We start from the raw sequence: 24,367 nt of genomic DNA, 5'->3' as shown, positions 1-24,367 counted from the left end.
TGAGTTTTATTGGAAGTAGATACACACTTTCGCAGCTAAGGAATGGATCCCACTAACTGCACACATCTGTGTCTTAGAAACAGATATGGCAGAGAATCTATCCCGCCAGAGAGGGGCATCAGCTGAAGCTCCAATATGGGCTTTCCATGGGTAACAGCAGTAGTGGTGTTGTGGCTGAACCAGTGTCTAAGTCTATGTTGCTATGGACAAGTTCTGATATTTCTTCTTTTGTAAGAGCAATAGAGAGGTCCACATTGGCTTGGTTCAGGGTTTGACTTGGTGAGACCCCTGCCTGATGTGTGGTTCTTCTATCCCCAGCCTTTTTAGAAATCTATTAGTTTTCTAACGTACTTTTTAAAATTAATTTTTCTTAATTCAAAAGGCAGACAGACAGGGTGAAAGAGAGCTATCATTCACTGATTCACTACCAAATGCTCTAAGTGACTCGGACTGGGCCAAGCTGAAGACAGGAGCCAGGAGTTCTTGATCTACCACGTCTATGGTAGGGATCCAATCACTTGTGCTATCACTACTGTCTCCCAGGGTCTGCTAGAATCAGGAGCCTGAGTTGGGAGTTTGAACTCAGGTATTATTTTGTGGGATCAGGGCATCTTTACTGGTGGGTCCAATGATTGCCCCTCCTTTTCACATTTAAATAATTATGTTTTTTGAAATAATCTCTGGATACTACAGAAAAACTTAGAACAATGGCTCTCCCATAAACCCTTTACCCTGGTTTTTAACATTTTGCTGTGTTTGCTTTATCATTCTCTTCCTATTTTTACTCTTTCCCTTGCCTCTTTCTTTCTTTGCACACATTCTTCTTATAACTACTTCTAAATCATTTGAGAGTAGTTTACACAGTCTATACCCTTTTATCCTTTCATATTGCCACATGTATGTCCTATCAACAAGGATGTTCTTCTCCAGAGCCATAATATAGTTACTCAATTCAGGACATTTCACACTGAAATAAATAATGCTCTTCGAATCTCCAATCCCTATTCAAATTTATTAGTAAATTCAAATTTTATTAGTAGAGTGTGTCAATGGTGTCCTTTGCAGCAATATTCTTTCCTAGTCCAGAATCCAGTCTAGAATAGTGTATTACATTTAGCTGCTATATCTCTTTAGTGTCCTTTTAAATCTATAACAGCTTCTCAGCTTTTTCATGTTTTTCATGACATTGATTATTTGTAAAAACACAATCTGCTGATTTTATAGAATACTCTTCATTTTGCACTTGTCTGTGGTTTTCTCATAATTAGATTAAGGTTGTGCATTTTGGGCATGAAAATTATCCAAATGATGCCACATCATCATGTTATCCTTCTGTCCCTTATTGGTGACGTTGCTTTTGATTACTTAGTTTCAATGTTGTTCAATTTACCCTTGAAAAGTTATTGTTTTTTTCTCTTTTAACTTAAGAATGATATTTTGGGCCGGTGCCGTGGCTCAACAGGCTAATCCTCCGCCTTGCGGCGCCGGCACACCGGGTTCTAGTCCCGGTCGGGGCACCGATCCTGTCCCGGTTGCCCCTCTTCCAGGCCAGCTCTCTGCTGTGGCCAGGGAGTGCAGTGGAGGATGGCCCAACTGCTTGGGCCCTGCACCCCATGGGAGACCAGGAGAAGCACCTGGCTCCTGCCATCGGATCGGCACGGTGCGCAGGCCGCAGCGCGCCTACCGCGGCGGCCATTGGAGGGTAAACCAATGGCAAAAGGAAGACCTTTCTCTCTGTCTCTCTCTCACTGTCCACTCTGCCTGTCAAAAAACATAAAAAAAAAAAAATAAAATAAATAAAAATAAAATAAAAAAAAGAATGATATTTTGACACTGTAAAAGCATCCTCTTCCTAGTCAAACTGCCTCCATCCTCAAATTTAGCTTCCATTTATAATTTGTATTTGAATCAATTTTTACTATGATGATTATAAAATCATTTTTCTATCTTTATAACTCCTTCTTTGCATATTAATTGTTCAAATATACTTTTGATAAATCTCCTTTTTGCTTATATGTGCCGGAGTTGGTTTCTGTTATCCACTGCTAGGAATTACCGATCAATTTGTTTGTACATTTAAGCAATTGCTTCCAAGAATCTGTCAACTCAGTTCACCCAAATGGTCAGTCTTGCCAGTGGTGAACATTGTTAAGAAAAGAAATGATGCAACTTTTCATAGCACTTCATTGCACTCTTCAAAACATTCCCACTGTGCGTGAATAGATTATATAAAATATTAAATAGTTACAGCACAACCAAAAGGTAGAAAAATATGATTCCTAGTGACTAAATACCAGACACCTGGATATTTGGAAACATCTAGTGGTAATACAATGTTTATTTTTCGCTTAGATTATTGAATATAAATAAACTCAAAATAAAGGGTAAAAGGATAATGGAAATAGTAAACAAGGAAAAAGTAGATTTCATTTCTATGCTAGATGCACGGATTAATAAGTGTGGACTTTGTGACAAAGTCTCTTAACTTTTTCAAGCCTCAGTGTTTCATCTGTGAAGTTAGCTAGTTGAACAAAACTTTCTCAAGCATCTTTTAAACTAAAACTTCCATTATCTCAAAACTGAACATTATGGGGCAATTGTATGTCCTAGTGTTTAAGATGCCACTTGGGATGCACACATTCCATACTGAAGTGCCTGACCCAGCTTCCAATTCCAGTTTCTTGCTAATGTGCACCCAGGGAGGCAGCAGGTGATGGCTCAAATGGCTGGGTCTCTGACACCTATGTGAGAGACCCAGATAACATTGCTGGCTCTTGACAATGGCCTGGACAAGTCCCAGACATTGTGAGCATTTAGAGTGAACCAGTAGATATGGCTCTCTCTCTCTCTGCCTCTCAAATAAAAGAATAATTTTATTTTTATTTTTGACAGGCAGAGTGGACAGTGAAAGAGAGAGAGAGAGAGAAAGGTCTTCCTTTGCCGTTGGCTCATCCTCCAATGGCCGCTGCGGCCAGTGCACTGCGGCCAGTGCACCGCGCTGATCCAAAGCCGGGGGCCAGGTGCTTCTCCTGGTCTCCCATGGGGTGCAGGGCCCAAGCAGTTGGGCCATCCTCCACTGCCTTCCCGGGCCATAGCAGAGAGCTGGCCTGGAAGAGGGGCAACCGGGACAGAATCCGGCACCCCGACCGGGACTAGAACCTGGTGTGCCGGCGCTGCAGGCGGAGGATTAGCCTGTTGAGCCACGGCGCCGGCCAAAAGAATAATTTTAAAAACCCAAACATTAGCATGATTGTTGGAGACATAAGGAACTGTTAACCTAGACTATTCTAATCAGCACATTTGTATCCAACATTATTTTGGTATAAAAACCAAACACCTGTGAAATAACTCTCAAGTGATTCAGAGAATAGAAACAGCAGAACAATTTAGAGGACAATTTAGCATAAACAGGCTAACATAGTTTTAGGCTATCTGAGAAGATGTCTTCCCCAAGAGAGAATCATCTCATACTACTTGGCACTGGTCAGATCTTTTTTTTTATCTTTTATTTAATGAATATAAATTTCCAAAGTACAGCTTATGGATTACAATGCCCCCCCCCCAACTTCCCTCCCACCAGCAACCTCCCCTTTCCCGCTCGCTCTCCCCTTCCATTCACATCAAGATTCATTTTCAATTCTCTTCATATACAGAAAATCAGTTTAGTATATATAAAGTAAAGATTTCAACAGTTTGCTCTCACATAGCAACACAAAGTGAAAAATACTGTTGGAGTACTAGTTATAGCATTAAATAACAGTGTACAGCACATTAATGACAGAGATCCTACATGATATTTTTTTAAAAAAATTGATTAATTTTCTATGCAATTTCCAATTTAACACTGGTCAGATCTTGAGCAGCGTATCTTGTTTGGAGGATGATACTCTCATGGAGCCATTAAAGCATCAGAAATGTCATAATGAGAAATTACTGCATTAACGGGGCTGTTTACCTTGCAGGAGAAAAGATTTAAGGGGATGAAGACAATAATAGCTCTCCAAATATTTGAAAGTTTGTTTTATTTAGGTGGAACTTAACATGTTTGCTGTGCATCTACCCAGAAGGAAAACCTACAACAAACTGAATGTCAATATAACAAGAATATTTTATTCAAGAGCACTTGTGATAGTTCAGTGTTCTTTTCAGTTCCTGTTTCAAGTACCCCATCATGCCTCTGTGATGTCAGGCAGCTACCCAAGAATCACGGTTTTTGTGAAAGCAGCTGCTCAATATATTTTTGCTGTTTTCTATGCAGAGGTTTTTCAGACCTATGTTTCTTAAATGTTAATGTGCATGTAAATCAATGGGTACTTTGAAAAAATTCAGTTTCTGCTCCAGTGGGTCAAGGGTGGATCTGAGATTCTGCATTTCCAAAAAATGCCTAGGTTTTTCATATGTATACAATACCCTGTTGAAATGTTACATCCCTCCATGATCAGAGCATATTTTTGGGTACCAGCAGGCTTGTGACAGTTAATACTCACGTGAACTTTAGTTACTTCAGTTTCTCACAGTATAATTTTTACCTCTTTCTTATTTCCTTAAAGAGGTTCCATATTTTCTGACCTACTGTTTCTGTTCACTTTTAATCATGATACTGGCAGGGCTCTGTCTGATGCCCACCCCTATATTGTCAAGTAACCAAGAAATATTTCTTTAAGAAAGTTTGGATTTTACTTCTTTTAGGTCATTGTTTCAATCAACTACAATCATTTTATGTACACAGACATACAGTGACACATTCACATATACCTAGTGCTCAGGGTTTTTCTCATGGTGCTTTTCACTGGATTTTTTCCATGAGATATTATGATCTGAGAATAGGGGCCTGTAGGTGCACAGGAAAGCATGCTTTGCTCTCAGCCAACAGCTCTCCCTTCATCCCAAGCTTCTTTCATCTCCATGTGGGCATCATGCCAAAACTGGAGAAAGAGGCAAGAAGAGTGGGAAGGAGGGAGGGAGGGAGGGGGAGAGAGAGAGAGAGAGAGAGAGAGAGAGAGATCCACTGCTTCATTTCTCAAAAGCTGGGAGCTGGAAACTTAGTCCAGGTCTTTCATGTGTGAGGCAGCAACCCACCATTGAGTCTTTACCCCTGCCTCCCTGGGTCTTCATTAGCAGGCGGTTGGAAACAGGAGTGGAACTGGGTATTGAAGCCAGGTACTCTGAAATGCGATATGGGCATTTCAGCCACTAGCTGCATATCCACCCCTCAGGACACTTTTACCTGACTCTGATCATATGATTCCAGGTTTAACCCTCAGGTTGTACAGAACAGTTCTATCCCTTTCCTAAACAGCAGCCCTTCAAATACTTATATGGATGAGTCATCAAAGTTTGAGCTTTTGCATTCTAAGACAAATATCCTCTGCTCTTTTAATCATTACTCATATAACACAGTTATGCATTCCTCTTCCATACTTTGAACATGATATTTAAGAGGGTGGTTGGGAGTGGGAATATTGTAACTCCCAAGGTAGGTTTCTGGCATCACAACAGTACCAATCCTCTCTTAGAATCTCCATGATTCATAGATCACCATATGGCATTCTGTTTGGCGGGAGGGGGGAATGTTGCTACACCAAGTCTCATTTACAAGGTTTGTCTGGTTTTCCAGTGGTATCTGCACATGAGCAGGGACTTGAGGGAGATGCATATGCACCTGCAATGCAAACTATTCCACTCAGCTTGGGCTTATCCCATTTCAGAGCTGCTGGCAGAGTTCTGTGTGTTTCTTGTGAGTGAAATGGTGGATAAACAGTCTCTTCCTATCTAAATTAGCTCATTATTTTTCATCTGTGCAATTTCTAACAGTGACTGTCTAAGAAAACAATGCAAATGATTAATTTAATGGAACCTCATGTGGAGTATGATATGGGTTATTTATTTAATGAATTTTTAATAGGAGAAGCGGTACACTGGTTAACAATAAGGATCAGTCAAAAATGACATTATAAAGCAATATTGGCATTTGTTGTATTATACTTTCAACTATCAACTATCAGCAGTTGACTTGATATTTAGCCAGTAGAGCTATCTTCCTATATTGATATAACATATTTATAAGATATAATAATGTTTCTTAGAGACTGGGAAAGGAAGTATTCTCTTACTAAAAGGAATAGCTTCTTTGAGGTGGGGAATCAATAAGGTGGGGAAAATGAAAGGAGTTACTAGAAGTTTAGCCTAAATTGAGAGCACTGTGGTCTCTACATCTGTGGGTCCCATGCTCAAGTTCAAAATAAAAAGTTGATGAATGCTTCAGAAACTTGCCAGCTCTTTTTCTCTATCAGCATGTTTGAAATTAAATCTTTTTTTAGGTGCCCCACACAGATTGGATGTAAGTATCTTAAGGAAACACTAGGCTGGAGTTTATCTTCACTTTTGGTAAAGGAAATACATACTGGTTATTCTATAAGCCTATCAAGAAATTAATTCTAAAATATAAAACCTAGCTTATGCCTGTGTTGGAAACATGTGATTGCAATGAAAAGCATAACAAAGCAGCATGCCAGATGTTGTGACTATACGGTACAGCACATCTTCTCATTTCCAATGTTGGCAGTAATGATACTAGAGATTCAAGATTTTAAAATTAACAAGTTCTATTTTAACTTTTCTTATTTCTTACTTTAAAATGTTTTATAGTCAAAATAGTTATATGTTGGAATTTTTACTTTCAAATGCAAGTTTTTAGGAAGAATGTTTATAAGCTATAAATAAAAATCTATAAAATCCATGTTATGTTTCTTTTGTTAAGTATGTAATATAATCTACTGGGCAGCTTGGCTGGGGAAGGAAATTTTCAGGTTAAATAAATATTCTGTAATATTATATCATGGTTGTTGTAATTTATAAATGATAACAGCTCAATATCATACCCATGCTAACTAAACATGATTTCCTTGTATATATATAGTAAGACCCACCAAGTCTTGTTCAAGCTTCTTTTTTGAAAAAAAGTTTTATTTATTGATTTGAAAGGCACAATTACAGATGAAGAGAAAGATGGAGAGATAGAAATAGGGATAGATAGATAGATAGCTACTCCATCTGTTGATTCACTTCCCAAATGGCCACAACAACAACGGGGTCAGGCACCTGGAACTCCATCCAGGTTTCCCATGTGGATGGCTGGGGCCAAAGTACTTGGGCTATCCTCCACTGCTTTCCCAGACCCAAAGGAGCTGGATCAGAAGAGGAGCAGCAGGACTCAAACCAGCACCTTTGTGGGATGCCAGAGTCTGAGGTGGTAGCTTAACCCACTATGCCACAATGCTGGCCCCTTGAAGCTTCTTTGAACACTAATTTAATTGTACATTAGTATCCTCCAAGAGAGTTCTAGGCAATCATTTGAGAAATATATTCGTTGTACTACTAGTTCTCATGATTATTCATAGGAAATTTTTTAAAGGGGTGCCATGTGACCTGAGGGGCAGAGGGAGAGGCAGCAGGTACCCTTGATCAAAACAATGCAGCAAACCCCAGCATTTTTCATTCTCCTAAATGTCTCCCCCCAGCTTCAAACTAGTCTCAAATATTCTCCTTTGAGAATGTAAATACCACTCTGGTATGTGTGTGTGTTTGTGTATGTGTGTGTATGTGTGCACACATGATGTAATGGTATTAGCTATATCTTTGTTTGCAGTTAACACATTTCCAGAGTTAATAAAGAATTACACAGGATAGAAAAGTGTGGAGGGGAAAATGCACCTTTTAGAGAGATGGAAGTACCGGGTGTAACTATCATCTCCATTACGACAGGCTGTTGTTAACAACTCTGAAAACAACATTCTGTAATCATACCTTGGGCTGGTTTCTTCTACGTGTTGTGTCTAGTGAATCTGAATGAATTCCCTGTGGACAGATCTAATGCATTAACATAATTTATATTACTAAAGCTGTTCCCCTTTGTGAAAAGTTTTAACTAAAAGCTTATGTAAAGTTATTAAAACCAAATACAAACACAAAATCCATTTGGGGGGAAATACAATAAAATGACTAGTTTTTAGAGCTGTTAAATAATATAATTTTTGTCACTTAAACATTTTTTATTTTCTCTCTTGTGAAACTGAAAGGTATCAAATAATCCTCAGATAGCTTGAAAAAGTAAAAAAAGAAGTCTGTATGAAGGCCTAAAATAAAGATCAGTTACAATTCTAAATGGATTCTTATTTGATAGCATTATGAAATAACTCTTCTTGTATAACAAAAATTACTGTGGACTTCTCATTAACAATAAAAAAATCTTAGTTTAAAATTGAAATTATATTTCTCTGACTTTATACCACCCCAGAAATAATAGTTCAGTTAAGATAGCATTCAGTGATACGCAATAAGCTTGCTCTATCAGGCAGTGTTATCTCAGGCTCACGTACAGAGCATACAGAGGTGTTGGTGGGATTAAGGTCACAGTCATCCTTGAGTACTAGGGTTTTGTAAGAATTGATGATAAAGTCTATGTAATCATTAACAGCACCCTTGGTCAAAAGGGGAAGAGGACTATATCTAAAACAGTCTCTAAATAAATAACCTCTGCTTTAGTTGCTCATGTGATTAATTCCCCTTGGAAACAACTGATGAGGCAGTTGGAAAACAACACAGTACCAGGACTTTGCTTGTAAGAAATATACCTGTGGCATTTACTATGAAGCCAAGAAGTAAATGTGGCTACTCTATGTTATATCTGTAAGAGATGCCAATTTTTATCTTCTGATGACCTAGCAGAGTAAAGCAAATGTGTGTTTTCAAAAAGTTTATGGCTTCTAAAATTAATTTAAATTCTACCATAAAATATTTGGATTATCTATGTGTATAAAGATTAATATATTTTATTTACAAAATCATTAAGTTGTAAGAAAAAAAGGCACCACAGGCCTTTTACATTAGACTATTTTAGAGGCTTCATCTGAACACTTTCCCCTACTCCAGATTGCTTATTTACAAAGCACTTTCTCTTAAATTATCTTGGATACAGAAAAGAGAAGAATTAGAAGGCATAGCAAATGATTGAAAATATTTTCTATTTCATTCCTCTTTTAAGGTATTAGCCAAATAACACCAGTCTTCCACATAACTCCAAAGTTGGCAGAAATGTTACAAAATATGCTCATCTCTGGTCCACCAAATATGCGTTACAATTTTAACCACAAACATTTTGGAGTGTTTGGACTATGTTTCTTCTGGTCTGATTAGTCAGGTACACATCAGAGATGATGATGCTATCTCTGATGGGAAAACATTCTTTATCTAATCTAACTAGACCAACATAGTGGCATTTTGTTTACAGGCTTAATAATATTATTTGGGAAAGATACTGGAGTTCAAAAACATAAGCAAACATGCATATTATAAATCTAGTTTCTTTGTGGGGATGAGACTTCCCATTCAGGTGGTCATATCATGGAATGTTTACTAAACATACCGACTAAAGCCTTGGGAGCTTTAAGTTTAACATTAATGGTCAATAATATATAGGAAAAAAGTATTGTGCTCTGAAATCTTGGCAAGCATATTGATTGGAGTCTTTATTTAGCAACGTTTTCAAGTTAAGCTTGGCAGCAAAGATTTGTGAGTTTTACTGCAAGCATCATATTTGCTGTTATAGCAGTGCACAAGCAAAAAACATTAAGTTGGGAGCATATGCAGAGTCTTGATTTTGTCTCTTTTCTCAAAATGAAATTAAGCCCTCAGACATTGTCTAGACGATTCAAATTTTCATAACACCCTCCTTTGAAATACTCAGAAAATTGAGTTAAATTGGTTGGGGGGACATAAGTTTACCAGATTGTTGCTTCAACTCTTCATTCACAATAACATGTTTTTCAAGCAAAAATATTTGGGCAAAGTTTTCGTAAATGTCCTTAAGTAATTAATTATAAATTTTGTGTGAATGAGCAATTTTCTGAGAATTGACTCTCTCAAAACCTTTCTGTGAAGAAACTGCTTAGGGCTAATAAATAGATAATATAAAAAATTTAAATATCACTCTTGGTGAAATTGAAGCATAAAACTCCAGCAATAATCTTTTGTTAATTTTTGTGCATTGTTTAAGTGCTTCTTTTTTGTTACTAAACTGTCCAAGGAGTGTAAATTTTATATGAATAAGGCAGATCTTTTTTATATATACATTTAAAAATATACTTCAGTCACTAATTATTGCCAATCAAATGTGATTTAATACCATTAATAATTTTCAAGACATTATACCAGTAATGTGGGAAATGCTTTTGAAAATCTGGTAGTACTCATTCAGAATTCTTACAAAACTTAGGGATGTGATACAATATTTTGTTTTTTATAAAAACAATAATCCAAAAGAATTTCTCCAGGACCTGGAAAGTAAATATTGAGTGATACTAAATCATGAACACAACAACAAATTTATCTATTTTCAGTGGCCCTTAATGACACACAAGCAACATTCTTAGTATTTACACATTACACTCTAGGGTGAAGGTACCACATGGTGTTGGCTGCATTTGGTTATCTTTGGAATGGAAAGAAAGCCCTAACATCAAACTTGATGACCAAAGCGTTTAGGGACAACAAGAAAGAGCTCCTTTCTTACTTTAGGAAGCTAAGTTAGGGTTTCATTTGTCTCCCAAAACATATACCACTGCCTTTGTAAGGAAGAATCAATCATGTGAATGAGAACTGTAATCAAGGTTAAAGAAATCTTGTCCAGAAGAGTCGGGTGTTTGCATCGGACTCATTGCGGCTCAGCTCAGACGAACCAGGGGCACAACCAGGGAAAGAACCTCCCCCCAAAAAACATTAGAGCCCCTGAGACCTGTGTTTGAAATCCATTCCTCAAATCCACCCTGTGACTGTTAAGATAGATAACCAAGTCCCATCAACCGAAGGGGGTAAGTATAGCAAAAACCATTAAGAAAAAAAAAAGTAGCACTTTAAAAAATAGCACTAAATGACAAAGTGTTCTGTTAAGAGACCTTTGCTGTTAGGTAGAGGCAGAGCTTTGTCTCTCCCGTTATTGTCTGCCCTTCAGCTGACATACATGCCCAGATGCATCAATAAGATTACAAGGAAACCCGCTCGGCTCAGGGTTTCCTCTGCTGGGGCTCCTTGAGCCTGTTTAAAGAAACAGGCGCAGGGAAGGCATAGACGCCAAACTTCCCCAGTGCAAGTTCCCAAGGCTGCTCTCCACTCTCTCGCTCCCTCTCCCACCCCCCTCGGAAGCCCATCTAGTGTCACAGAGAGCAGCGGACGGAAACGCCGGGGTCATGGTGCACCACTTCACTTGTTGAGTTGTAGAAGGCAGCGCCTGACCACCCTCACTTGGAAGCCTGCCTGGCTTTTGAACTAGCCCCCAGCTCCCGGGCGATCCTTACCTGCATGTGTCCCTGGTACATTCTGCTTCGACTTCTTCAGGCCGCCAGATGCTTCCCCCGGCGCTCACCAGCGCACCTACAGAAGGAGAGGGCGGTGTGCTCGCCGGGTTCGCTGGGGGCCCGAGCCCCCGGAAGGCGGCAGGTGCCGGCGGCGGCCCTGGGCAGCTCTGTAGGCTGCCGGGAACTGTTCTCCGCTCCGGTGCTGAAAGCGGACACGCGGAGCGCGCGGCGGAGGCGAGGAGCCCGGCCACGCTCTCTGCAAGCGCAGGTCCTGCTCGCCGAGCGTCTCTAAAACTCACTCCTCTGCCCAACTCTTCCTCGCTTCCTGCTAGGCTGCCTCATGTCTCTCTCCCCCACTCGCTGAGAACCCCCTCCTCCTCCTAGCCCTGACGTGAGCGCCCACACCAAGCCGCCGCCGCAGCCGCCGAGCGGAGTGCGCGCCGCCCTGCCCGCCGCGTCCCAGCCCAGAGACGGCGCGGCCGGGCACGCGCGCGCGTTCACGCCGGGCCCGGGAGCGGGCCTCGGGCGGCCTCGGGCGGCGCGTGCCCCGCCTCCACCACGCGTGTGCCCGGCGGCGCGCGCTCGCCGGACTAGGCGAAGAGCCCACGGGCGGTGGTCGTGCGGCTGTGGAACGCTTGGCGCGTCCGAGTGCATTGGTGCCAGCTGAGGGGACGCTCAATGGGAAGAAAAGTGGAAGGCAAGACACGGTCTCTCGGGGAGCCATTCACACCGGCCCGGAGCTGGGATTTTGCAAGGATCCCTGGCACGCCGCGCTGGGGGGTGGGGGATCCGGAGAGTTTACTTCGGTTCTGATCCAGCTCTCCCAAGTTACCTCTGTGTCTCCCGCTCAGTAAGGACTTTGTTCACCCCACCTCAGTTCATCACTGAGCATTTTATTCAAAATTGCAACCCACAGTACCTAATCTAAGGTCCTTCCATGCTTTGTTCGTGTCTCTACCACTTACCTAACGTGCTGTGTATTTCCCATGTGTATTGTATATATTGTCCTCTCCTCCTATAGGATGCCATGAGATTAGGGACTTTTTTATTTTTTATTTTTTTGGTCAGAGGAGGGGGTATTGTGTCTGTTTTTGCAGTGATGTATCCCAGTACAGTATAGTGCTTCCTCGCCATGACAGGCACTCAATAAATATTTGTTGAATGAATAGGCCTTTGCTACATAATATATAGGCAGAGTGCTCTTAATTATGTCTGAAGTTGATGAGGCTGGATAGTTTGATGTAGTCTGGACATTAAAATCTTCTAAATATTGCATAATGTACTTTTCATAAACTTGAAAAATGATACACTCCTTAGACATATAAATAAGCATTCAAATAGTCATATAGATTGATCTGTATGAAAAAGAAAAAGAAAGCAGTGGGCCAGTGAATATGGTAGAATGTCAGTGACACTGGGTGAGGAAAGGCCAGGGAGAGGAATGGGGAAGACTTTTACATGAAGGTGTATTGTCAAAGGCTTAGACTTGGTGATGATTAGTAGGACAACATATTGATGGTATTGCACAACAAAATACAACAGAATCATGCGTGGTACAGTGAGAATGTGAAACAAATATTTAATTCAATGACAAATAAACACAAAAAGACTAAGACTTGCAGGCAGGAGAAATGAATACGCATAAGATTTCATCAGGTGTTAACCATGAACAATTGTCTTTGGCTTTTGTGGACTTCGGTTTTCTCATGTTTAAACCCAGCATGATAAACTCATTGTTTTGTACTGAAAATCAGACATGCTCATAGGCACTGTAAACTGTAGAGTAGCATCCAGTTCTGTTTTCTCCATCCTCTCTAAACAGTGCACCGACAGAGTCACCCAGTAGAGATGCTGGTTCCATCTCACTACCTCACTGATTCTATCCTCACTTTTGAAGTAGGAGGATATCTGCCCAGTCTTCTGCCCAGGGAAGATGCATGCAAAGGGAGCTGTAAATTATAAGCCACCATATAGGAATAGGTAGACAGACTTGTTTTTCAGTATAGAAAACATGAGTACTCAAGCACTGAAATTTTTAAAGGAAGCTATTTATTCTAAAACTCTAGCATGTTGGTATAAAAACTTTGAAGAAATTATCATGTTTTGATTTGAAACTACTTTGAAGTAACAGTGGGGCCAAACTTTTAAAAATATTACATGCTTATTATTATCTAGTGACAGACTCAAGGAGACAACAGTCAAATAGGTATATTTGTACTAGTAGGGCAACCACTTGGTGTTGAAGCTAGAACTCAATGTACCTTATTTACTCAATATATCTTATTTACAAGTAACTCACTTAGTTTTTACATCCACAAGAACCTCGCCTCTGTGAAGGCATTTCTTTCCTGGTTCATTCAGTTCAAAGTTAAACTGAGGCACATTAGAATTTTAAAAAGATTGAAAAAACAGCTATTCATGAGTCAGGCAGCAGCAGAGGTAAGTGGTGGGGGACTCTGCCAGAGGTGGTTGGAGGGAAAACTTTTATAGGGTAACTGTGGAAGAAGAACAAAAAATGATGTGATTTCTTAAAGTGGAACAGTGTCGTTATTCGGATTATTCCAATGGAAAGTCCATATGTAGTTAGATTTGGTTGGTTTCTGATTGGTTAAGCTTGTATTTACTTTCCTAGAATAGGACTGTGTATGGTGAGTCAGGTGTTGATTTGCTTGTGTAGGTTCCTAGTGCATTAGAGCTGCCTCAGTTTAATTACTTTAATCATTCATTCACTAACATTTATTGAGAACTTAGTATATGTGAGTGCTGTGCTAGGTGATAAAATACACTGATGAATAAGGCAGATGTGGTCTCTACCCCCATGAAACCCACAATTTGGCTTCCTGACAGGAGGATATTTTATTTTTCCCAGGGGAAAACAAATAACCTCTACAGTGATTTCACAATTCCCCTATCTTAGAGTTTGCATCCAACCACTTATTGATAAACATTCTCCCCTCAGTTCTGAACTTTAATCTTGGCTGTGGTACAAATACATATGGCAAAGCCTATAAATATGAGCTTTGTGAGCAAAGTCACTTTGCTGATTATCAATTCCAGGGTCAGTATACCAATATTGTTGATTCAGAAAACCACCACAAAACTTACACATCTCATTTACTTATGCTGAAAATATTCTTTCAAATCTCAAGGAAGTTGGTGTTTGGGTGCAAAAAAGAAGCCTCACATTAAAATAGATATACCAAAGGGAAAAATTATTAGGTGTGAACTGGGTTCTGGTGAATCCTGTGATTTTTATGGTATACAGAATAAAAAAGCTGTTCAAATTCTATCATGCACATAAAACGCATGAGAATTTTGTTGAAATGCAGATTCTGCTTCAATAGGTCAATATATTTATTGGTTGATATAATTATGTTGGTCATAATCCTTTTTGCAAATTAGATTGTAACAGCTCTTGAAAAGAAAACAATATGCATAACTTTCTTTATCCTATGCCTGCAGTAATGATAGAAAAACACCTTTTGTGTAATTTCTGTCCGCCCTTCCCCCTATTTCCGGAATCCTTTTGCTAAACTAACAGAAAGCAGGCAAACTAACTGGAGACAAAAAAGTTAGGAAAAGGTGTGATTCATTTGGAACAAAGACAAGTGACAGCAGCTATATGTCTGCTTTTTTTGCACCAGAAATATTTGAATAAAAAGAGAAATCTATGCCAAATATCTAACTACTTTATTTGACCTTTCATAGAATTTTCTGATTTTTATATTAATAATTTGAATCACATAAAAACAACTTTGAAGATTAATTTGTAATATGTGCCAAACTTCAACAATTGCAGCTGTCATGAGAAGCAAGAAAAGAATGTCACCACATACATTATGGAAGGAAAAGTTGCTAATGAATTTTTAAAAATTATACCTGTGCATAGCTTTGTATCTCACTGGCAGTAATGTGGCCATCAGATTTAAAAGTGGCTGGGTTATAATTGCAAAGCTAAACATAGAGTAATTCATATTATTAAGGCATATATTATTTGGCAAATAAATTTATATCTCATTTATTTTATGTTGTTGTTTTGCAGCCTAGAGTGGATATGATATAGATACAGGTGTTTGGCATGGCAGTAAGGCACTGCTTGGGATGTCTGCATCCCATATTGGAGTCCCCAGCTGTTGGGGACATTGTAGAGTGAACCAGAGTATGAGAGATCTCTCTCTGTCTTTTTTTATTTGTCTGCCTTTTAAATATGTAAATAGATAGGTTAAAAAAAAACAGATTTAGAATGGACATGATTTAATTCCAGATCCCAAGTCCATAAAATATTTCTCATTTTGTAATTAAATTTAAAGATCCTTGTTACTTCGCGCTGGCGTCTCCTAAGAGAAATCCACACTCTTTGGCCTCCTTCTGCCTGCTTCTTGACCTACTGCATCAGAATCTGCATTTCAACAAGATTCTCTCTCTCTCTTTTTTTTTTTTTTTTTGACAGGCAGAGTGGACAGTAGAGGGAGACAGAGAGAAAGGTCTTCCTTTTTGCCGTTGGTTCACCCTCCAATGGCCACCGAGGTAGGCGCGCTGCGGCCGGCGCACCGTGCTGATCCGATGGCAGGAGCCAGGTGCTTATCCTGGTCTCCCATGGGGTGCAGGGCCCAAGCACTTGGGCCATCCTCCACTGCACTCCCTGGCCACAGCAGAGAGCTGGCCTGGAAGAGGGGTAACCGGGACAGGATCGGTGCCCCGACCGGGACTAGAACCTGGTGTGCCAGCGCTGCAAGGCGGAGGATTAGCCTGTTAAGCCACAGCGCCGGCTCTTCAACAAGATTCTCATGTATTTTGTATACACAATAGAATTTGAGCAGAGTTATAGTCTATAACATTTATTCATTTATAGAAAGATATAGCAAAGCTAGCTTTTGCTTTTGTAGTGTTAGTACCTGGGCAACAACAGTAACAGAATAGCAGAATGCATCTCTTGGTCCATTTATAAAATAATCTTACTGTTTTTGAGTTGCCAGTGGACTTGACATAAAATAACAGAACACCAAGATTTCTTGCAGTAATGTGCTAATACCACTGCAATTTTAATCACTGTAATAAAATTAAAGGGTTGGAAAGTAGCAATAGAATCTATTTGGTATTGACCAAATTAAATTTTGCTTATTAGTGAATCTTCCTGCATATTAAATGATATTAAATGGGTATTGAAAATTCAGGATTTATTAAATATTTGAAAAAGCTGAATAATAATGAGGTTAGTGTTCTTGAGGTCTTAAAAAAAATCAGGGATAATAGTCTTTTGGTGATTCAACCATTCTTTTATAATCTGTACAATTCAAACCCTGCTGCCGAAAGATGGTGTGGGAGAGAATAAAAGTCAAAATAACTGTAGACCCAAATTAAAATGACTAATTGGTTTTTATTGTTCAGTCAGAGGGAGGAACATTTTGTTAGAGTTTGCCTGCTTGCCCTTTTTGTCTCTGGCACATTGAATGGGGTTAGCTGGTATTCAGAGCATTAGGTCTGGAAAGAATTTGGAAGCCCACACAACAGACCCCAGGCTGCCAGAGGGGATTGTGAATGAAGAAAAATCTGTGGATTCTAGTGACTAGGAGGTGGCAGCAGTGTCCTCCAAATGAACAAACAAGCTGGGTGCTTCAGAGTTTAGCCTCCTGTTAAACCAATTTGAGAAATTACAGCAAAATAATTGGCTTTTCTTTATTCTTTATGACAGTGTTCTTTCAGCAACCAAATATTGCTTTTTAATATTAAATGTACTTTCCAGAGTTTCTTAGTCCTGGTGAGAAGACATTTGCAAACAAAAATTTCTCTTGCTTTTTACTCCTCCCTTCTACTCTCACCACCGCTATCATAGCACAGATTCCCTAAATCTCTTACCACATCCAAAGCTAGTTTTATCACCTCCATCCATCCCATACTCCAACCTATTATATACACAACAGCCAGATTAATTTCATGAAGTCTATTATTAATTATATTGGTGTCCAACTCGAAAGTCTTTAATGGATACCTATTGCCTACTAACATCCATACACTTTGGCTTTTTATTTATAGCTGTGGAATTTAGTTTTCTACTCAAAGCGATGTCCTCTTCCGTTGGCAGGAGGCCTTTTTCCCTCAGAGCCTCTTTGCTTTGAGAAGTGATTCTGGTTGTTTACTTGATGGGAAAAATTCTGCTACCAGGCTTTGTAAATGGAGCATAGGAGCATATGACCGGTTTGCTCATACCCCATTGGTCACAGTTGGGGATAGGCACATGATCCAAGTCAGCTAATCAGGGTAAAGGGCTTCAGCCCCAGGACTGTCTGGGAGCAGACTGGTTCCCCTTCTGCCCTGGGTTATGTAATGATGGAATCTTGAAGCTGCCAGCATCTAGCACTCCAAATTGAAAAGGAAACCAGCCTGGGGAGGATGAGTCTGGACAGGCTCCAGGGGACAAAATTTTTTGAACCATTAAATAAATCACACCTAAAGCTAAGCCTAAAGTAATCTTTTATTAATTTTAGCTGAACTTTTTTTTTTTCTGGCTGAGTTGTAGTTTTCATCCCTTAAAACCAAAGGAACGTTTGTGAATACAATGCTCTTCCACAAAGTGATTCCTGTCTTTTTTCATTTCTGTGAATTCCCAAACTTTTACAATAACTCTACTTTGATAGTGTTTACCCCAACTCCAGCCCAAGAATACACATGCTCTTTATTCTTAAGATGGATTATCTTTTCCCACTCCTTTTGAATGAGAGAGCATTCATTTTTCAAATTTGTTCTCAAATTGCATTTCATTTATGAAGATTTTCTTGATCCTTGCTGAGAAGTCTTTATTCTATGACTTTCTCTTCATTAGTACTTTTTCCTTTGTTAATGATTTTTGTGCTTTTTCTTTTTTCTTTTTTTTTTTTTGGACATGCAGAGTGGAGAGAGGGAGAGAGAGAGAGAGAGAGAAAGGGAGAGAGAGAGAGAAAGGTCTTCCTTTTTGCTGTTGGTTCACTCTCCAATGGCCGCTGCGGCCGGCGCATCTCGCTGATCCGAAGCCAGGAGCCAGGTGCTTCTCCTGGTCTCCCATGTGGGTGCAGGAGCCCAAGCACTTGGGCCATCCTCCACTGCCTTCCCGGGCCATAGCAGAGAGCTGGCCTGGAAGGGGGGCAACCGGGATAGAATCCGGCGCCCCAACCAGGACTAGAACCCGGTGTGCCGGCGCCGCAAGGTGGAGGATTAGCCTGTTAAGCCACGGCGCTGGCCTTCTGTGCTTTTTCACTACCTGTAAGATGGAGAAAGAACATTGTTTTGTTCTCGTTCTCTTTTTCCCCTTAAGTGACTTGTAATATCTTATATGTAGAAAATTCTCAGTAATAATTGAGAACATATGTGATTTAGCAGTATTTGTAACAATATGAAAACTTTGAAAATAAATACTCTGGAGACAAATTTCAGATATAATTCTTTTAATAAAACATTAATGAAGCTATTGCTGATTATACGTAGAGTCACAAAATGTTCATTCTTTGGTAAATAAAGAATGTGAGTACCAGTGAAGACAGGTACCTTGGGTCCTTGCCACCCCTGTAGGAGACCCAGATGGATTTCCTGGCTCCTGGTTTCAGCCTGACTCAGGCCTGGCTATTGCAGGCATTTGGGGTAGTGAACCAACAGATGGAAGATTGAGCTCTCTCTCATCTTCCTGTATTTCAAATTAGTAAAAATAAACACTTAAAATAGAATATGCACACTTAAAATGCGTATTTAAAATAAATCAATCTTTCACCAGTGGCAGGAGGATGTAATTTACACTTTTTTCCCAGGACAGTCAAAGCCCTTCACTGTTTTTCCTTCCAAACTTCTCTTTCCAGAAATCCCCAAGTATCATCCAGGATTATTCAGCTGATCGCGGTCTCAGGCACGTTCCACACTGGGTCACAATGCCACATCTTTGGGTGTTGTACTTTCTGTCCTTCCGCTTTCCTCCTTACTGCTTCTTCAGGTGTTAGGGGATCTATTTGTCTGCTTCAGCCTTGGCTCAAGTGTCAGCTGCACTGTGAAATTGTCCTTTATTCTGTGTGCTGTGTTCGTGATTGCATAGTGGTTTTAAGCGTGTGTCATCAGCATTACCTCACAAGAGTATAATTTACTTCAACCTGCCTCTTCCTCTAGGCTGTGGTGTTCTAGCAAGCAAAGATTTTTTTCCTATAGACGATTGTTCCTCAGGGATAGGCACAGTATCTGGCACACTGAGGGTGTGTATCTTGTGTGAGTAACAGCCATGATTCCATATGTCTGCCATTCTCCAGTGATACAGTCAATTTTTAGGGAGAAAATATGGAAGAAACATGTTAACTATAAAAAAAAAAGACATAATGATTTTATCCACTTAAAAAAAATAGGAAATTCATCATTCAAAATCAGTGCAATCTTTTAAATTCTAATGAAGAGCTATTTTCCAGGCATGTGCACTATTAACTCAGAGACCCTTAGAAAGATTTCCCAGAAAGGATGTTGGAAATCACTCAGATCTTGCACTTTGCCTTACAGAGTGAAGTATCTGAGGCATAGATAATTCAGGCAACTAACTTGATGAGGGCCTTGTTTCTGGCCAACGTTCCTTGTCCAACTGGAAAGAGTTGGAATTCCAGAGCTTGTGTACTGCAGGAAAAGGAGTGAGAAACACTTGGGGCCAGCACTGTGGCGGAGCGGGTAAGGCCACCACCTGCAGTGCCTGCATTCCATATGGGCGCCAGTTCCAGTCCTGGCTGTTCCATTTCCAATCCAGCTCTCTGCTATAGCCTGGGATAGCAGTAGAACATGGCCCAAGTCTTTGGGCCCCTGCACTCTCATGGGAGACCTGGAAGAAGCTCTTGGCTCCTGGCTTTGGACCCGTGCAGCTCTGGCTGTTGAGGCCATCTGGGGAATGAACCAGCGGATGGAAGAGCTCCCTCCCTCCCTCTCTCTCTCTCTCTCTCTCACTCTCTCTCTCTCTCTGCCTCTCCTTCTCTCTCTGTGTAACTTTGACTTTCAAGTAAATAAATAAATCTTTAAAAAAAAAAAAGAAAGAAACACCTGACCACCCTGTTGGACTTTCCTTTCCAGCTTCCTGGAGAAGCCTAGATCCCTGTGGAAGATGGAGTTTTCTTACCCAATGTGAAGAAGAGAAGATTTGAGGTGGTATGGGATAGATGAAAATTCGATAGGGAAAGGGGGAGGGAGAAAAAGGGAGAGAAACTCCATCTGTTGGTTCACTCCCCAAGTAGTCCCAGTGGCTTTGGCTGGGCCAGGCTGAAGTCAAGAGTGTGGAACTCCATTTGGGTCTCCCACATGGCTGTCAGGGGTCCAAGCAGTTGAGCCATTCTTTGCTGCCTTCCTAGGCACATTAGCAGGGAGCTGTATTGGAAGCAGAGCATCCGATACAGGATACCAGCATTGTAGGCAGGAGTTTAGCTTACTATGCCACAATGTCAGCCCCTCAAATATTTTTCACATAAATGACAGGCATTGAGCAATTATTCTTAATATAGAAATAACTTTTATGAATAAAACTTTAAAAGATAAACAATCCAGCAGGAACATAGGTAAAGTGTGAACAGTAAATTCATAAAACAAAGAAGAAGTATACATGGATAATAAATATAAAAGATTAATTAAATTAAGAAGTTAGCAAACTAATGAGATAACAAATGGTTATTAAACAAAAGAATATCATTGTCACTTGTCAAGTTGGCAAAGTCTGTTGAAAGAAAATGCTCTGTTTTGGAAAGGCTTTTGAGACATACCCTTTCTGACATTTTAGGGGCATATTTTCATTAATGCAAATTTTCTGGAGGATGGTTTGGCAATAAGGAATCAAGAGCTTCAAGCATGCTTATGCCTAGTATTTCCATTTTTAAGAATTTAAAAATAATCACAGGCTTCACTAAGATTTGTATACAAACCCTGATTTATAATAAAGGATAATATGAAGCAACTTAAATGACCAACCAGAGGGAAATGATAATTTATTAATTTGGAATAATGAGACACTACTTATTATTAAAAATAATGATTTGGAAACTAATGCATGGAAAATGTGTTTGTAAATAATTTAAAAGCTTCTATTAAAATATGAACAGAAGTGTGTATACATTTATGAATTGGATGTGTACTATGTATTTATCTACATATATATGTGTGTGTGTATATATACATATATATTTTCTCTGATTCTCCCTATATCTCACTAATCACTGGTAAAAGAGATCACTGAAAACTGACTACCAATTTAACTATTCAATTAAAAATATGAGGAATTTGCAACCTTGCTAGAGAAAACTTTTTAAGTTGCCCCTGAACTCTGGCAAGAGGATGAATAGAACACTGTAGTCTTATTTCACCTGTTCTGTTTAAGAGTCAAAACATGTGTACATTATCACTGTCATCTTCCTCATGTGTTCCCTGAGGTTGTAGACTTTCAAGGGTACCAGAGATTTCTTTTGTAAGCTACCTAAGTGTTCTACCAGCCTAGGTTTAACTCAGATGTTATTTTTATTATGTGATTCATTCCTTTATTGTTTGCATTACCGTGTATATTTCCTGTGCTGTAGAGGGAAAAAGTAATTTGTATTTTCCAGTGTATAGTCTGCATGTGTACTGAATGCAAATGTGCATGCTAATGAATTCATTAAAATCTAATAATTAGGTAATTAGTGTTTTAAATGCTTTGCAATATGCAGAAGTTTTTGAAGGCAGGTTACATTGATGTTTAAGAGTAATTTAGTGATAGTTGAGGTAATTATTTTCAAGGGTTTTGATGGGCTAAGAAATTTCATTCAATTTTTTTTCTTAGAGCAATGGAATATAGGCTCTAGTTAACTGAAAATTTGCTAGTCAACATCTTTTCAAAAGAAGATCAGTTAGAAACATGCCAGGGGATTCCAATTCAATCCCATCAAGGTGGCATGTACCAATGCCATCTCACTTGTCCAAGTGATCAATTTCAGTTCACAGATGATCACACTGATAGGTCTAAGAGTCAAAGGGATCACATAATCAAGACTAGTGTCTGCTAATACTAACTGATAGAATCAAAAAGGGAGAGAAGGATCCAACATGGGAAGCAGGATACACAGCAGACTCATAGAATGGCAGATGTCCTAAAAAGCACTCTGGCCTCAGAATCAGCCCTTAAGGCATTCGGATCTGGCTGAAGAGCCCATGAGAGTATTGTAGGCATGGAAAGCCAAGACACTCTGGAAAAAAAAAAAAAAGAGGACCTAAATGAAAGATCTCTGCAAGTGAGATCCCAGTTGAAAGAACGGGCCATTAAACAAGGAGGTACCTTTCTCTGAAGGGAGGAGATAACTTCCACTTTGACTATGACCTTGTCTAAATAAGATCAGAGTTGGAGAACTCAAAAGTCTTCCATAGCCTTGGCAACTCATGACTAGAGCCTAGGGAGATTTCTGATACCATAAACAAGAGTGTCAATTGTTAAGTCAACAACAGGAGTCACTGTGCACTTACTCCTCATGTAGGATCTCTGTCCTTAATGTGTCGTTCAATGTAAATTAATGCTATAACTAATACTCAAACAGTATTTTACACTTTATGTTTCTGTGTGGGTGCAAACTGTTGAAATCTTTACTTAATATATGCAAAATTGATCTCCTGTATATAAAGAGAATTGAAAATGAATCTTGATGTGAATGGAATGGGAGAGGGAGTGGGAGATGGGAGGATTGCGGGTGGGAAGGAAGTTATGGGGGGAGTCATTGTAATCCATAAGCTGTACTTTGGAAATTTATATTTATTAAATAAAAGTTAAAAAATAGAAAAAAAAAACAAAAGCAGATCATATACACATAATAATGAAAGGTGCTTCTGTGTGTGAGAGAGTATTTGTGGTTGATTTTTCTTGTGGAGTTAAGCATCTGTGGAATGTTACCAGTGTCTTCTCTGTGACACTATGATTTTATGTCTAGTTTTACATTGTGTTACCCTATCCCCCAATTTGATAAAATGAGGCTTGTCATAAAATTTCCCAATAAAATAAGTGAGGAGAGAGATAAATGAAGGCCTCAGAAATTTATTTCAGTGATGTTAGGATATGAGAAGTTGAGGCATATTTTTTAAGGGATGTTGGAAGGTTTTTTTTTTTCAGAAAATTATCATGGTAAAAACCTAGAGTATATGAGATGAGTTCTGAGAAAGGAGTTTGTTAATAACTATGTAAAAAGACCCTTTTTTCTCATCTTAAGCATTCATGTCACTTGTGTCTTTACAGTGGCATTGTAAGACAGAGAATAGGATCTAGAAGTTCTAGGTAACAAACTTTCACAAAGACATTTAACTTTAGGATGAATGTCCTACATTTGTGTTATTTGTAAGGGCCAGATACAAATATTGGCAAATATCATTAAAACCGCTTAGTAGAGAAATACAGTTTTGTAATTCATTCATCCCCGATTCCCAGCTTTCAGTTCTCTGCCTATAGGAACAGCAGTGGAGGTTTCTTATCTTACTTGATCAGTAGGTAGTCCTGCTTGTTACTTCTTCTTTTTGAGGTTCTCCATGTAATACTCACCATCTCCTCTTCATCTGGAAGGCTTCTTGCTCTCTCAAAACTAGTTCTTCAGGCTTCTGTAGAAATTACACAACACTTTGCCCTACACGTGGACAGTTTTCATTCTAAATCCCCCAAACCTTGAAGACAAGGCTGTAATATTTATCTTGTAAAAATATTTATTTGAAAGGTAGAAAGGGAGAGACACACAGAAAGAGCCAAATTTCTTTTTGTTCACTCACCTAAATGCCTATGACTAGATCAGGCCAAAACTAGGTGTCTGGAACTTGATCGATGTCTCCTACAAGGGTAGTTAGCACCCTAACACCTGCTGCCTCCTAGGGTCTGCATTAACAGGAAGTTGGAATTGGGAGTAGAGCCAAGGCTCAAATCAGGCATTCTAAAATGGGTTATAGGCATCCCAGGCAGCAGCATAATCACTATGAGAGATACCCTCCTCCAGGTTGAGGCTTTTAATTAAAGCTTATCCAAGGCTTGAGGTTAAAGGGATTGA

At 39.5% G+C, this 24,367-nt stretch overlaps 1 pseudogene; it reads right to left on the bottom strand.

The window, feature by feature from the left end:
* LOC133751413 (heterogeneous nuclear ribonucleoprotein A1-like) overlaps positions 1 to 11,245 on the bottom strand; it is a 31,811-nt pseudogene extending 20,566 nt beyond the window's left edge.
* Positions 11,246 to 24,367: the final 13,122 nt, after the last annotated feature.

Source organism: Lepus europaeus, chromosome 2 (assembly GCF_033115175.1).
Source record: "Lepus europaeus isolate LE1 chromosome 2, mLepTim1.pri, whole genome shotgun sequence".
Lineage (NCBI taxonomy): Eukaryota > Metazoa > Chordata > Mammalia > Lagomorpha > Leporidae > Lepus > Lepus europaeus.
Note: the sequence above shows the minus strand (reverse complement) of the source record. Positions and strands in the feature narration are given on the sequence as shown.